Below are 11,500 nucleotides of genomic sequence, written 5' to 3' on the forward strand. Positions count from 1 at the left end.
GCTGTCAACATCAAAGACAAAGTGTCACACTGACGGCCGACAAAAGGGGGCGCTAATCTATTTTTGTTTATAAGAAAACGAAACTAACACACACTACAGGAACCATTACTTAATGGTTTTAATGGTTAAAATTTGATGGTTTGTAATGTTTGTAATGGTATTTGTAGTGGAAATCATTAGAATTTCGGTGGTTTCTATTGTTTTTGGCAGAAGGGTCACCATGGGTATTGTGTTATTTGCCATAAATGCGACAGGATTGCTGTAATATTGCGAGATAGTAGCAGCTGTTTGTAGTTGTGGTGGGCCTATTTGGGAGAAAATCCAGGGCCGTTTTTTACTCCCAACAATTTTCTTTATACATTTACAGCAAAACCAGATTATAAGCAGTTTTTGCTTAAAATTAAAAAGACAAGCTAAAATAGGCTAACAATAGATAGCTAAATGTGAATATTTATTAATGAACCATATTGAAAATCAGCCTATTTAAAAAATAGCTATGTTGATGCTGGCTAGCTAACTAGCCTGATGCTAACTTAAGGTAATTTTTTTTGTTCACACTTGGCGTCTTTTTTGAAGCTGCCAGCGTTTGTTTTACATTATAATCCTATGGAGTAAACCGTGTTTTCAAAAAAAGTCCTGAGCGCTTTTTAAAACGCCACCGCCGGCGTCTTTTTCTGCAGCTCAGAGCGTCTTTTCAAGTTGAAAAAAGTTTAACTTTTCTGAAAAAAACGCCCTACGTCAAGCGCCTTTTTGACAGCTGACCAATGACAAGCGAGTGGCGAGTCGTTTCCATAACAACAAAAACAACAAGAAAAAAGGAGAAGATAGCCGGTAGACAGATCGTACTAGTTTCGGAGCACAAGGAACAGTATGAAACCGTGCATCATCCAACCGGAGCCCCTGGACTAAATTGTTGGAAGCACCATACAGTTTCCTTCCCCGTATAATGTCGCGCTCCCACAAACGCCATTGTGAACCGACACCCTCCCCATTAACTTCAAAATCCGACGTTTCTGCAGCACACAGCAGTAGCCCCTCACTGCAGAACAAAGATCCAGGGGGCGGGGTTGGATCCACGTCCAGGGGGTAGAGATGGGTAGGTTTAGACAGAGCCATAGAGAGACATCTCTCTATATGGCTCTGGGTTTAGATAAATGTAAGGTGGGAGGAGTTGGATCTAGATCCAACCACACCCCCTGGATCTTGTGTTCTGCAGTGAGGACCATCTCGCACACAGCGCTAGCTACAGTTGCAGCTGTTGTTATAGCAACAAAAGACGCCCTCGGCTGCTATTTGTAACCAAAACGCTGCCAACTTTTTATTTGACTAAAAAAGCTTTTTATTTTTTTTCTAGTCAAAAAAGACGCCAAGTGTGAACACGCCCTTAAGGTAATTTTTAATGTAGTCCAAATATTTTTATTTAAGTTAGATCACATTTGATGGAATAGCTATATGATTTTCAAGTCATGGTAACTAAAGCAATGCATTTTACCCCAAGTGGGTATTCTATTCTCATATCATATATAACTGTGATGTTCTGCAAAACAACAAGCTTACAACACGTTTTTTTTTTTTTTCTCTCTCTTCTTACTGCTCAAAATTAAATCACTATATCAACAGCAAAAATGTATCTTGACTTCATCTAGTGGTTATTCAGGGAAAAACAGTATGGCGTTTTACCTCAAGGAGGCGTTTTCACTCTAACATTACAGAATAACCAAAGAAGTGACAATGAATTGTCAGTTTAAAACAGCCTGATTGTAACGCGCTCCTTCTCAAAGATAATGTTGAGAAAATATCAGATGTTTAAAAAAGAGTGGGAAGGTTACTTTTAAAATGTTTTTTATTACAGATTGCAAAATAAACGCTTTAAAACGTACTTTGTAACGTATTTCATAAGATTACACGGGTTTTGTAACTTAATCTAAATAGCTACTTTGGAACACCAAAGGTCCTGTAGAGAAACATGACATCCACCAAACATAGGACCTGGTTTTCCTGTGCATGATATTGTTACAGAAGCAGAGCTCACACAGAGTAAATGAAAACAGGGGTGGTTTATTGAACAGCAGAGTAATCAATGGTATATATAGACTTGGAATGGCAGCCACTTCTGAGCTGAATCACTAACAGAGGATATAACTGCCTTGCCAGGAACTCCTGTAATGGAGGTATGCTCACACTTCGAGAGGAGACGGGTATATCTGCTGGAGATCGTCGGGGAAGACAGGACAATGGAAACAGGAGGACACAACGATGGAGACGAGACTGGAGGTAAGTATAGATTCAGGTTAGTATCAGGTAATTCATAGGAAAGGCTTGAAATGAGTCCACTTCGCACAAACGAGACCAGACGTCTGACTGTGGTGAGGTGTGAGCTTATATGGTGCGGGGTGATGAGGTGCTGATTGTGTACAGGTGTGTTCCATTAATACTCAGGTAAGGGTGTGCGTTGTGATTGGCTGGCGTGGGAGCCTGACCGATCTGTGACAGATATTGTTCACAACAGCAGTTTTCCACAGTAAGGAATTAGGAAAATGTACAAATCATCTGGTTCAAAAGTTGGCTCTTAACCCTGATGCATCGTGGTCACTACAGTGGACAGATATATTTGGAAGCCATTTTGAACCATTTAAGATGTAGCATCACTAGTGAACCCCCAAAGTGTTGTCTGATTCCATTTAATTGTTGTCTTTTTATCTATTTTTTTGTTTTCTTAGACTATGGGCACTTTTATGTTCTTTGGTCATATTTAAAAAAAAATACATAGCCTATAATTTTGGACAAATTCCTCTTTCTTTGTCAAACTAACAATAAAACCACCTTAAAAACTTTTTTACTACCTTTCTATTATGATTTTTTTCATACTTTTAAACCTTCTTATAGGTGTCAAAATCACTGTTTTCTCCTTGTCGTACACCCAGAATTTTAAACTTCAACAATGAAAATGCAGTTTAAAAATATTAAATATGGTAACTATTAATGTACCTGAATTAAGCACTAGTAAAAGAATTAAAATACATTATAGCATTTAATGTGAGACCACTATCAATATTACTTTTTATACAAAATATAGCTGTCGCACAGTATTGGTGTTATTTCCACCACAACACTGTAATGTCCTTTTAAAAAAGTTTATGTGAAAGATTGTTTAGGTGGTTTCTGTGGAAATGTTCAGTGACATCAGAGCACATGCTGGACATAAAAGGAATTAAAATTTTCATCAACAACATCTGAAGAAAAATCAAGGTAAATATTGCTTGATCAGTTAATATATTTATTCTACGTCATTTCCAAAGTTAAGTTAAGTTAAGAACATGCTGTACCTTCAAGGGTGTTTTTAAAAAGCTAAAAATTTTAAGTTAAATAAGAATATTATGCATACATGAAATGCTAAGCATTAATTCAAAGCTAATCAGTGAAGCTATCTTCCATTTTTTCACAAAAAACTACAGAAATGTCATTTCCACCACACTGCCTCTATGGTGGAAATGACATTTATGGTTACAAAGTACAACTGATATGTTTAATGACTTTGTGATTTGAGTTTAATGAGTGTGATGAGTTTAAGATTTTTTCTAATAAATATCTCTGCTGTTTCTCTACATTCACGTTAATGCATTGTCATTTCCATCACCACACATTTTTAAAAAATATTTAAAAAGTTCTCATCACACATTAAAAATGTATCCACAATTTATGAGATCATGCTCTACTTAATATAAAAATTCAAGTTATTTATTTTCTAATAAGCTCTTACCCAAACCAATATTAAATTTCAGAGTGTGACAGGTGTACTGTTTAGCATTTGGTCCTTAGAGCAGTTAATTTATTTCATTGACAAATGTATAATTATTGTACATTGTGGAAAAACTGGGAAAACTAGTTACAAAAATGATCTTAGACAATTCTTGAGTGGCATAAGTTATTCTATATTTAAATAACAGCTGTATATTGAGATGTTGTGGAAATGACATTTGTTCATTGCAGGTCGGAAAAATGTAAAATATTAACAATTTCTCTTGTAATCTAAGTTTGTCCTCTTACAGACCTTAAAACTAGACAAATTATTTAAACTTATGAGACTGTGTTACATGACTTTTGAACAAGTTTTTTTTATTCAACTTCACAAGGCTAAAAGTGCCCCTAGTTGAAGAAACGCCCCTATATTCAAAATGACCGCCAGAAAAGGGGATGCTTCATGTACCTTGGGAATAAGTGTCTACTTTTATTCTCAGAAAACCAGACAGGTACAAAAAATATTTTTCAGTTAAATAGGATGTCAGAAATCCAGATTCATCCAGATCCAAATTATGAATCCAGAGATTTTAACAATATTTTTCTAATACATTTTTTTCTGTGACAGAAAATATATCTGTCTACTGCAGTGGATGTCATGCACCAGGGTATAATTCTGCCTATGGGCCTATATATAGGTTCTGTCTTATTTGTATGTTTTATTAAAATTATTATATAATTTACAGAAATATTAAATAGTCTTCAGATTTGATCATTTATTTCAATGCTTACAGTCCATATTTTTTTAATAGGTCATATAAAAGTGTATAATGTATACTGTATGAGTGCAGATATATGTATGCATGATTGCGCTCAAGTGTGTGGCGGGAGGGTGTGTGTGCTTGTGCGTGTTTGTATTTGTGCTCATATGGGTATGAATAGCCCGATCTTTATTCAAGCAGATGAATATTCCTTCTTGAGGATGAGTACATATTTTCACCTTTTGTAATAGTTATGAGTTATGAGTCCCTTAATTGTCCCACAGAGTGAAAAGAAACAGAAAAGAACTGTTCAGGGACAAGCAAGGGACTCATTAACAACTATTACAAAACATGAAAACATTCATGGATCATCTGACACAGTTAAGATATGTAAATATTTTTTTGTATAGGGCAATTTTTTATCAAATCAGTTATTTTGTCTTGTGGGGTGTATGTAAACAACTGTTAGGCCAATGTGAAATATTTTATTCAGGACAGTACAAAATAAAAATAAAATGCAATTTTATTATTTTAACTTTTAATTTAGAATTTTCTGCAAGGGGTATGAAACTTATGAGCAGAACTGATGCTTTTGCAGAGTGTCTATAATAGCCTAATAGCTTACTAATACCAATACTAACACTACTACTACTACTACTATTGTTGGTATTGTTACTATTACTATCGTTGTTGTTAATGATCAGGATAGGATGATCAGTCTCAATAAAACTTTTTTCCATAACTCATTGTCAATAATGCATCCATGTGAATTTGATTACAAACAAGAGCAGCAAGATGACTGCAGACTCTCACTTGCAATGTTCAAGAAAGTGAAACCAAATTTCAAATCTGATCATCTTCCTTGTTCTGTGAGGGGACACAGACAAACTGATGGATGCATTATCTAATTACAATACCCTTAAGACATTGATGTCTGGTTTCACAGACAGGGCTTAGATTTAACCAGGATTAGGCCATATAGTTCAATTAGGACATTGAAGTAATTTTTATAAACGTGCCTTAGAAAAACACATTACTGGAGTCCATCTTGAGACAAAACAAAGGCACTGATATATTTTAGGATCAGTCAGTGCAAGTTTCTTTCAGTTGAAACAGTTCAGATTTACATTTTATTCTGGGACTAGGCTTAAGCCTTGTCTGTGAAACCAGGGGTATATCTCTTAGAAATGTAATGTGCAAAATCAACAATGAACTGACTTAAACTGAAAAATTGACTGTTTACTATTGTCATACAACTGTGCCATGTAAGTGCAAAACAATATAATGCAATTTAAAATGGTGAAACTTTACAGTAATGTAAACAAATATGTGCAGTGTGCTGAAGAATGTGTGTCCTGCATGTCATCCCTGTTACTCCGTCAATCCTGCTTCTGTCATCAATTTCATAAAAATTGTAAGAATGATATTTAATACAACCTTCCAGGTTTTTCCATTGTAACTTTAACTATATTTTATTTTGGACAAAGCCCTTTTTTAACATCTCTCTTTTCTTAATTGAAATGTGGTCACCCTCCAAAATTAGGATGTTCTTGGTCATCTGAATGACAATTATAAAACTATAAAAAAAAATCAAAAATTCGAAACAATCCCAGTGAAAAGAGGGACTAAAATGCTGCTTATATACGTGAAAACTTTCACATAGTTGTAATTAAACTATAGTATCTAGTAACGCTTGTGTCGGTAACGGGGTTGACAAAAATATCAAAACATGAGTTATAAAAATAGGCATAAAAATAATCAATTACATAGCTTGAGATGGCACAATACAATTTCTTGTCATTTTAAGGTGTCTTCATTTCATGGATATTTAAAAATGTTGATTAAACTTATTTTATTTTTCAATTTTTCCAAGTGGAAAAGGCACCGATTTTGTGGAATGACCCAGAAGCTTGATATGAATTTGACATGTTCATGTAGAGCTTTGTAGAGGAATCAGTTCCACATTCTTCTGTTAAACTAGCTGCCTTCCGATCAAACAACACAGCCTCGTAAACGAAACTCTTATAATATAAATAGTCGATCAGAGCATAAAGGGACAATAGTCTGAAAATTCACAATCCTTTAATATACATCAGGATAATAGGAAAAGTGTAAAAAGTACAGAGAAATTACACAAATTGAGTGAAAAAATGTGAACTCCCTTTCACTTAACTGTATTTAAACATATTTAAAAAATAACAAGTAAACTTTTTCGTAGTTTAGTGAAATTCTAGACCAAAATATAAACTGAATATTTCTGCATAAACACAAATGACAAAGACTGACCATGATTAAGTTATATGTAAATGATTCAAAAAGCTTTTGATTTGGTCTTTTCTGAATCTGGCCTCAGCCACAAGAACTGCGAAAAACAATTATTTAGGGTCACCCTCCACAGGACGAATATCATCAAAATAGTCGTCTGCAAAGCAAAGCATCTGCTGTAGAGCGGTGAGCAGCAGGACGTCACAGTTGAGCTCCAGCTCCAGCTCCTGACTGTAGTTCTTCACCGGTAACACACAAGACACCGGCATTACATTAGTAATTATTGTGAAAGAGACTGGAGTTATAATATGAATTTACAGAACATAACTATTGAAAAGAAGTTATCAGGTGTCAGGTAGCTAGCTTGAAACCAGTGGGGCTGTCGGTAAGAACCGGTCCAGTCTAGTCAAACCAGGTATAGGAAAGTTTATTGTACATCCAAGGAGGTTTTGTGCATCTAGATGTGTGGGTGTGCGTGTGGTTTCTATAAAGGGAATAGATACATTTTAGTTTACCAATAAAGTGTGCCAAATCAGGTACAAGGCAACCACAATGTTACATCAACTGCTCTTTAGATAAATAAAGTACATGCCTAAACAGAAACTAGATCAATCATGAAAATAAACATTAAGCCAAACTTAAGTTATACAAAATATTCAAGCATCAAACAAAAGGCACTTACATGGTCAATTACGCACATGCAGGAAAAAGACAGAAAGGAGTAAAACTCAGTCCTCTGCACTGTGTAAACACATGCAACAAATGGCAAGCTGTGGACACAGGTGCAGCTAATAAAGTCTGAGAGGTAGCTCTAATTGGCTTGAATTCGGGTGGGTGGAGCTTGGAGCTAACAGGGAACTGAACAAGCTAAGAGGGGTGTGACACTGCATTGAGGGTGCAGATTAGAGACACAAAAACTTCTTAACAACTATATTTTTCTGATAGTTGACTTACTCTGTTCCACTTTGTACACTTCGCACTCACTCAGCCAAGTGTCATTTCCATATAGTGTGGCAGGACTAAAATTGAATGGTCTATCATAATGCTTGCCTAAATCTTGCACAAGTGGATAGTTGTTGTAGCAAAAGTACAACTGTTGGCCAAAGTTGGGCACTCCAGCATCATCATAGCGTGCATAAAATCCACTGTTAACTCTGATGCAGAGAGGAGCTCCACTATAAACGCTGAACAGAAAAGTCTGATTATCTGTAATGTGCTGCCGCTTTGAGCATAATCTACACTAGTGTATCCACCAAAGATGTAGCCTGATCGGTTGTAGGCTACAAGTAAAGTGGGACCCTTATTGTCACATCTCTGATGGAAGGCAGAAGCTTGATATCCATGAACTGAAGCTTTGTAGAGAAGAGACAGTTTCACATTCCCCAGCAAAGCACGGAGCCGCTTTCTTTGCTCTTCTGTTAAATTAGAAGTGAGTGGAGCGTTGTGAGTGCTGGATGCCCCGAAAGCTGAATACATCTAAACAAGAAAAAAAGGATAGGCTATATATGATTTGAATTCTGTGTAACAGACACACATAGACACGAGCAGTCAGATGACTTGTTTTCTGAAAGACCTATACGAACTGATCAGCCGGAATCGAAACTGAAAGCAAAATCTGCTCAAATAAATAATCTTATTTATGGTAGCCTATATAAATATCGTTTATTTGTACGCTACATTTTTTCTAAATTTCGACTACGTATCTTACCTTTGCCTTTTGCATTCTACGCCCGGGAAGTCACCTGTAGGAGAAAAAAAAAAACAATCCGTGCCGACGGTTTTGCAATCCGTTCCCTCAGTTTATAAACCGTACTCACGAATTCATAAGCCGCCTTTCCACTGCACACGACATTCGGACACGACTGTCGCATTTCTCCCCCTAGTGGCAGACGCACGGAACTTTCAAACTGGTCGTGCAGCAACCGTCACCTTGGCATATTCACCATGGTAAAATTAATCATTTTAATGAGTATAATTAATGTATGAATGCATCGTTACAAATCAAATGACCCCCAAAATAAAAACATAGTAGGTTTTATGGGGCTAATCAACATAAATAATTTTTTTTATAAATATCAACATATTATTTCTGCCATAACTATTCTAAAGCACCATTTTACAGAAAAAGTGTTTAAAGAATAATGTTAAAGTGAACAAAATATTGGTAATTCTAACCTTACGCTCATAGTTTTTAATAGAATACATCACATCCGGTCGGGCGGTCGCATACGGTCTAGCCGCAGAAGTTCATATATTTTAACGCATCCGCAGCTCAAATCGGATCCGAATTTTCCGCATACGCATATGATCGGAACTCCACGCAGCTCCCGCACTACTCTCCATTCGAAATGAATGACTTCCGGTCTGTCGCTTGTCGTTCGTCGGAGATAGTGGAAAGGCGGCTTTAAACTGTTCCCTCGGTTTAACAAATCGTGCCCACGGATTAATAAACCGTACCCACGAATTTCCAATCCGTGCGCTCAGATTTTGTAAACCGTACCCTCGGTTTTTGAATCCGTACCCACAGATTCATAATCCGCGCGCACGCTTTCGCAATCCGTTCCCACGGGTTTATAAACTGTACTCACGGATTCATGCAGCAAGCTCCTAGGTAGCCTACGTGTTAAAAAATCATATTGTATATTGTTTCATTGCGTATTATTATGTGGAATAGGCCTACAGCAAATTGTAACGGACACGAGTTGGAATACAACGATTTAATAAGAAAGATGTGCGTCAAAATCTTGTTTAATTTGTGATCATCTTAGCACTTGATTATTATTGTATAATAAACCTGGCATTGTGACTGATTTTGGAGTCATTTGTTACTCTTTTGTAAGTCGTTTTGAATAAAAGCTTCTTCTAAATGCATGTAACCTAAATATATAATAACAACAACAACAATAATAATAAAATAATAGTTATTATTATTATTTTAATTTATAGGCTAAATAAATAAGTGCACTTAAGACAGTAAAATGTTTGTCATACAATAATTCATGAATGCTTTATTTTTAATAACATTTACAGTTTTGGAAATGTGTTTGTGTACTATTCATTCTCAACATGAAGACTTATTTTGGTGATTTTATTATACTAAGCTTTTCCCCCCAGAGTTAGATACTGTTAATGTGGATGTGCCAGAACTTTCTTCAGTTAAACAAGGAGAAAACTGAAGTCATTGCATTTGGAAACAAAGATGAAGTTCTCAAGGTGAATGCATACCTTGACTCTAGGGGTCAAACAACTAAAAACCAAGTAAACAATCTTGGGATGATTCTGGAGACAGACCTTAGTTTTAGTCGTCATGTCAAAGCAGTAACTAAATCAGCATACTATCATCTCAAAAACATTGCAAGAATTAGAGGTTTTGTTTCCAGTCAAGACTTGGAGAAACTTGCTCATGCCTTTATCACCAGCAGGGTGGATCATTGTAATGGTCTCCTCACCGGCCTTCCAAAGAAGACCATTAGACAGCTGCAGCTCATCCAGAATGCTGCTGCCAGGATTCTGACTAGAACCAGACAATCTGAGCATATCACACCAGTCCTCAGGTCCTTACACTGGCTTCCAGTTACATTTAGGATTGTACTTTTTAGTACTTTTACTCGTTTATAAATCTCTAAATGGCCTAGGACCTAAATACATTGCAGATATGCTCACTGAATATAAACCTAACAGACCACTCAGATCATTAGGATCGAGTCAGTTAGAAACACCAAGGGTTGGACTTTGGACTTTGCACTGGGCTGGTTCCACGCTGCACGTCACGCTTTTTCAATGCATTATACACTCAACAATACATATACATATGTACAGTAGGGTAAGCGTGGCATGTGAGTGGCGGACTTTGGGCCTTGTGCCCCGCAGCACCTCTCCTTGATGGCTCGTTTTGGGCCTAATTTATGCCTTACGTACGGAGGGCCCAGAGGCAGCCTTACAATATCTTACTATTTATAGCTTTATTATTATTATTACTGTTATTATTTCGTCATTACTATTACTACCATTATTATTTTTATTATTATTATTGTTATTATTATTACAATTTGTCCTCTTCCTGATTCCCCAACCACCCCCTTTGTGGTCCTCAAGATAAGGGAAAATGAGGCAGAAGTACAATGAAAGTATAAGGTAATTTCAGAATGTTTCCTTTCATTTTAAATGACCAGAATGTATCTATGACAAAGGGTTCTAAAAATATGGCTTCTTATTTTAAAAAAAGTGTTCCCGTGGCTCAATTTGCCCCAGGTTAGGGGTAAGGTGACCCGAGTCAGTGGCTAAGATGCACCATCTGGGTGTAAACTGTCCATCTGACTGAATCTAATTCAAACCAAGTAAAATTTTAAAGAAAATTTACCTCTTTTAAAAACACATTTAATAATCAAATTTCCTTTTACAAACAATCATATTTCTTTTCTTAAAGCTAACTTAAAAAACATAAAACCAACCAAATGAAATTGAAATTTCAGTCTTTAATTGTTTGAGATTAGATTTTTGGCATGGCAGCTTTTCTGCAATGTCCTTGAACAGACCATTAGGGACTACAGGTGGAAAGATATATATGATTATAATGTGATGAAAAGCATCTTCTGCTTCTTATCAGAGATGGATTTGGTGCACTTGTACACTGTCCTTATCAAATAAACTTCAAATAATATGTATACATATGATAAACTAAACCAGTTGCGTAATATCACATTAAAATACCAGTTTATACTTCAGAGCAGGTAAAA

General features: G+C 36.1%; 1 long non-coding RNA gene across 1 annotated transcript; it reads right to left on the minus strand.

Annotated features, from left to right (window-relative positions):
* Positions 1-6,564: 6,564 nt before the first annotated feature.
* Positions 6,565-9,361, minus strand: LOC131530738 (uncharacterized). The gene is made up of 3 exons (XR_009268467.1): positions 8,473-9,361; positions 7,447-8,240; positions 6,565-7,248 (listed from the first exon to the last, which is right to left on the minus strand). It is a non-coding gene; the product is annotated as an uncharacterized LOC131530738 (long non-coding RNA).
* Positions 9,362-11,500: the final 2,139 nt, after the last annotated feature.

Source organism: Onychostoma macrolepis, chromosome 22 (assembly GCF_012432095.1).
Source record: "Onychostoma macrolepis isolate SWU-2019 chromosome 22, ASM1243209v1, whole genome shotgun sequence".
Lineage (NCBI taxonomy): Eukaryota > Metazoa > Chordata > Actinopteri > Cypriniformes > Cyprinidae > Onychostoma > Onychostoma macrolepis.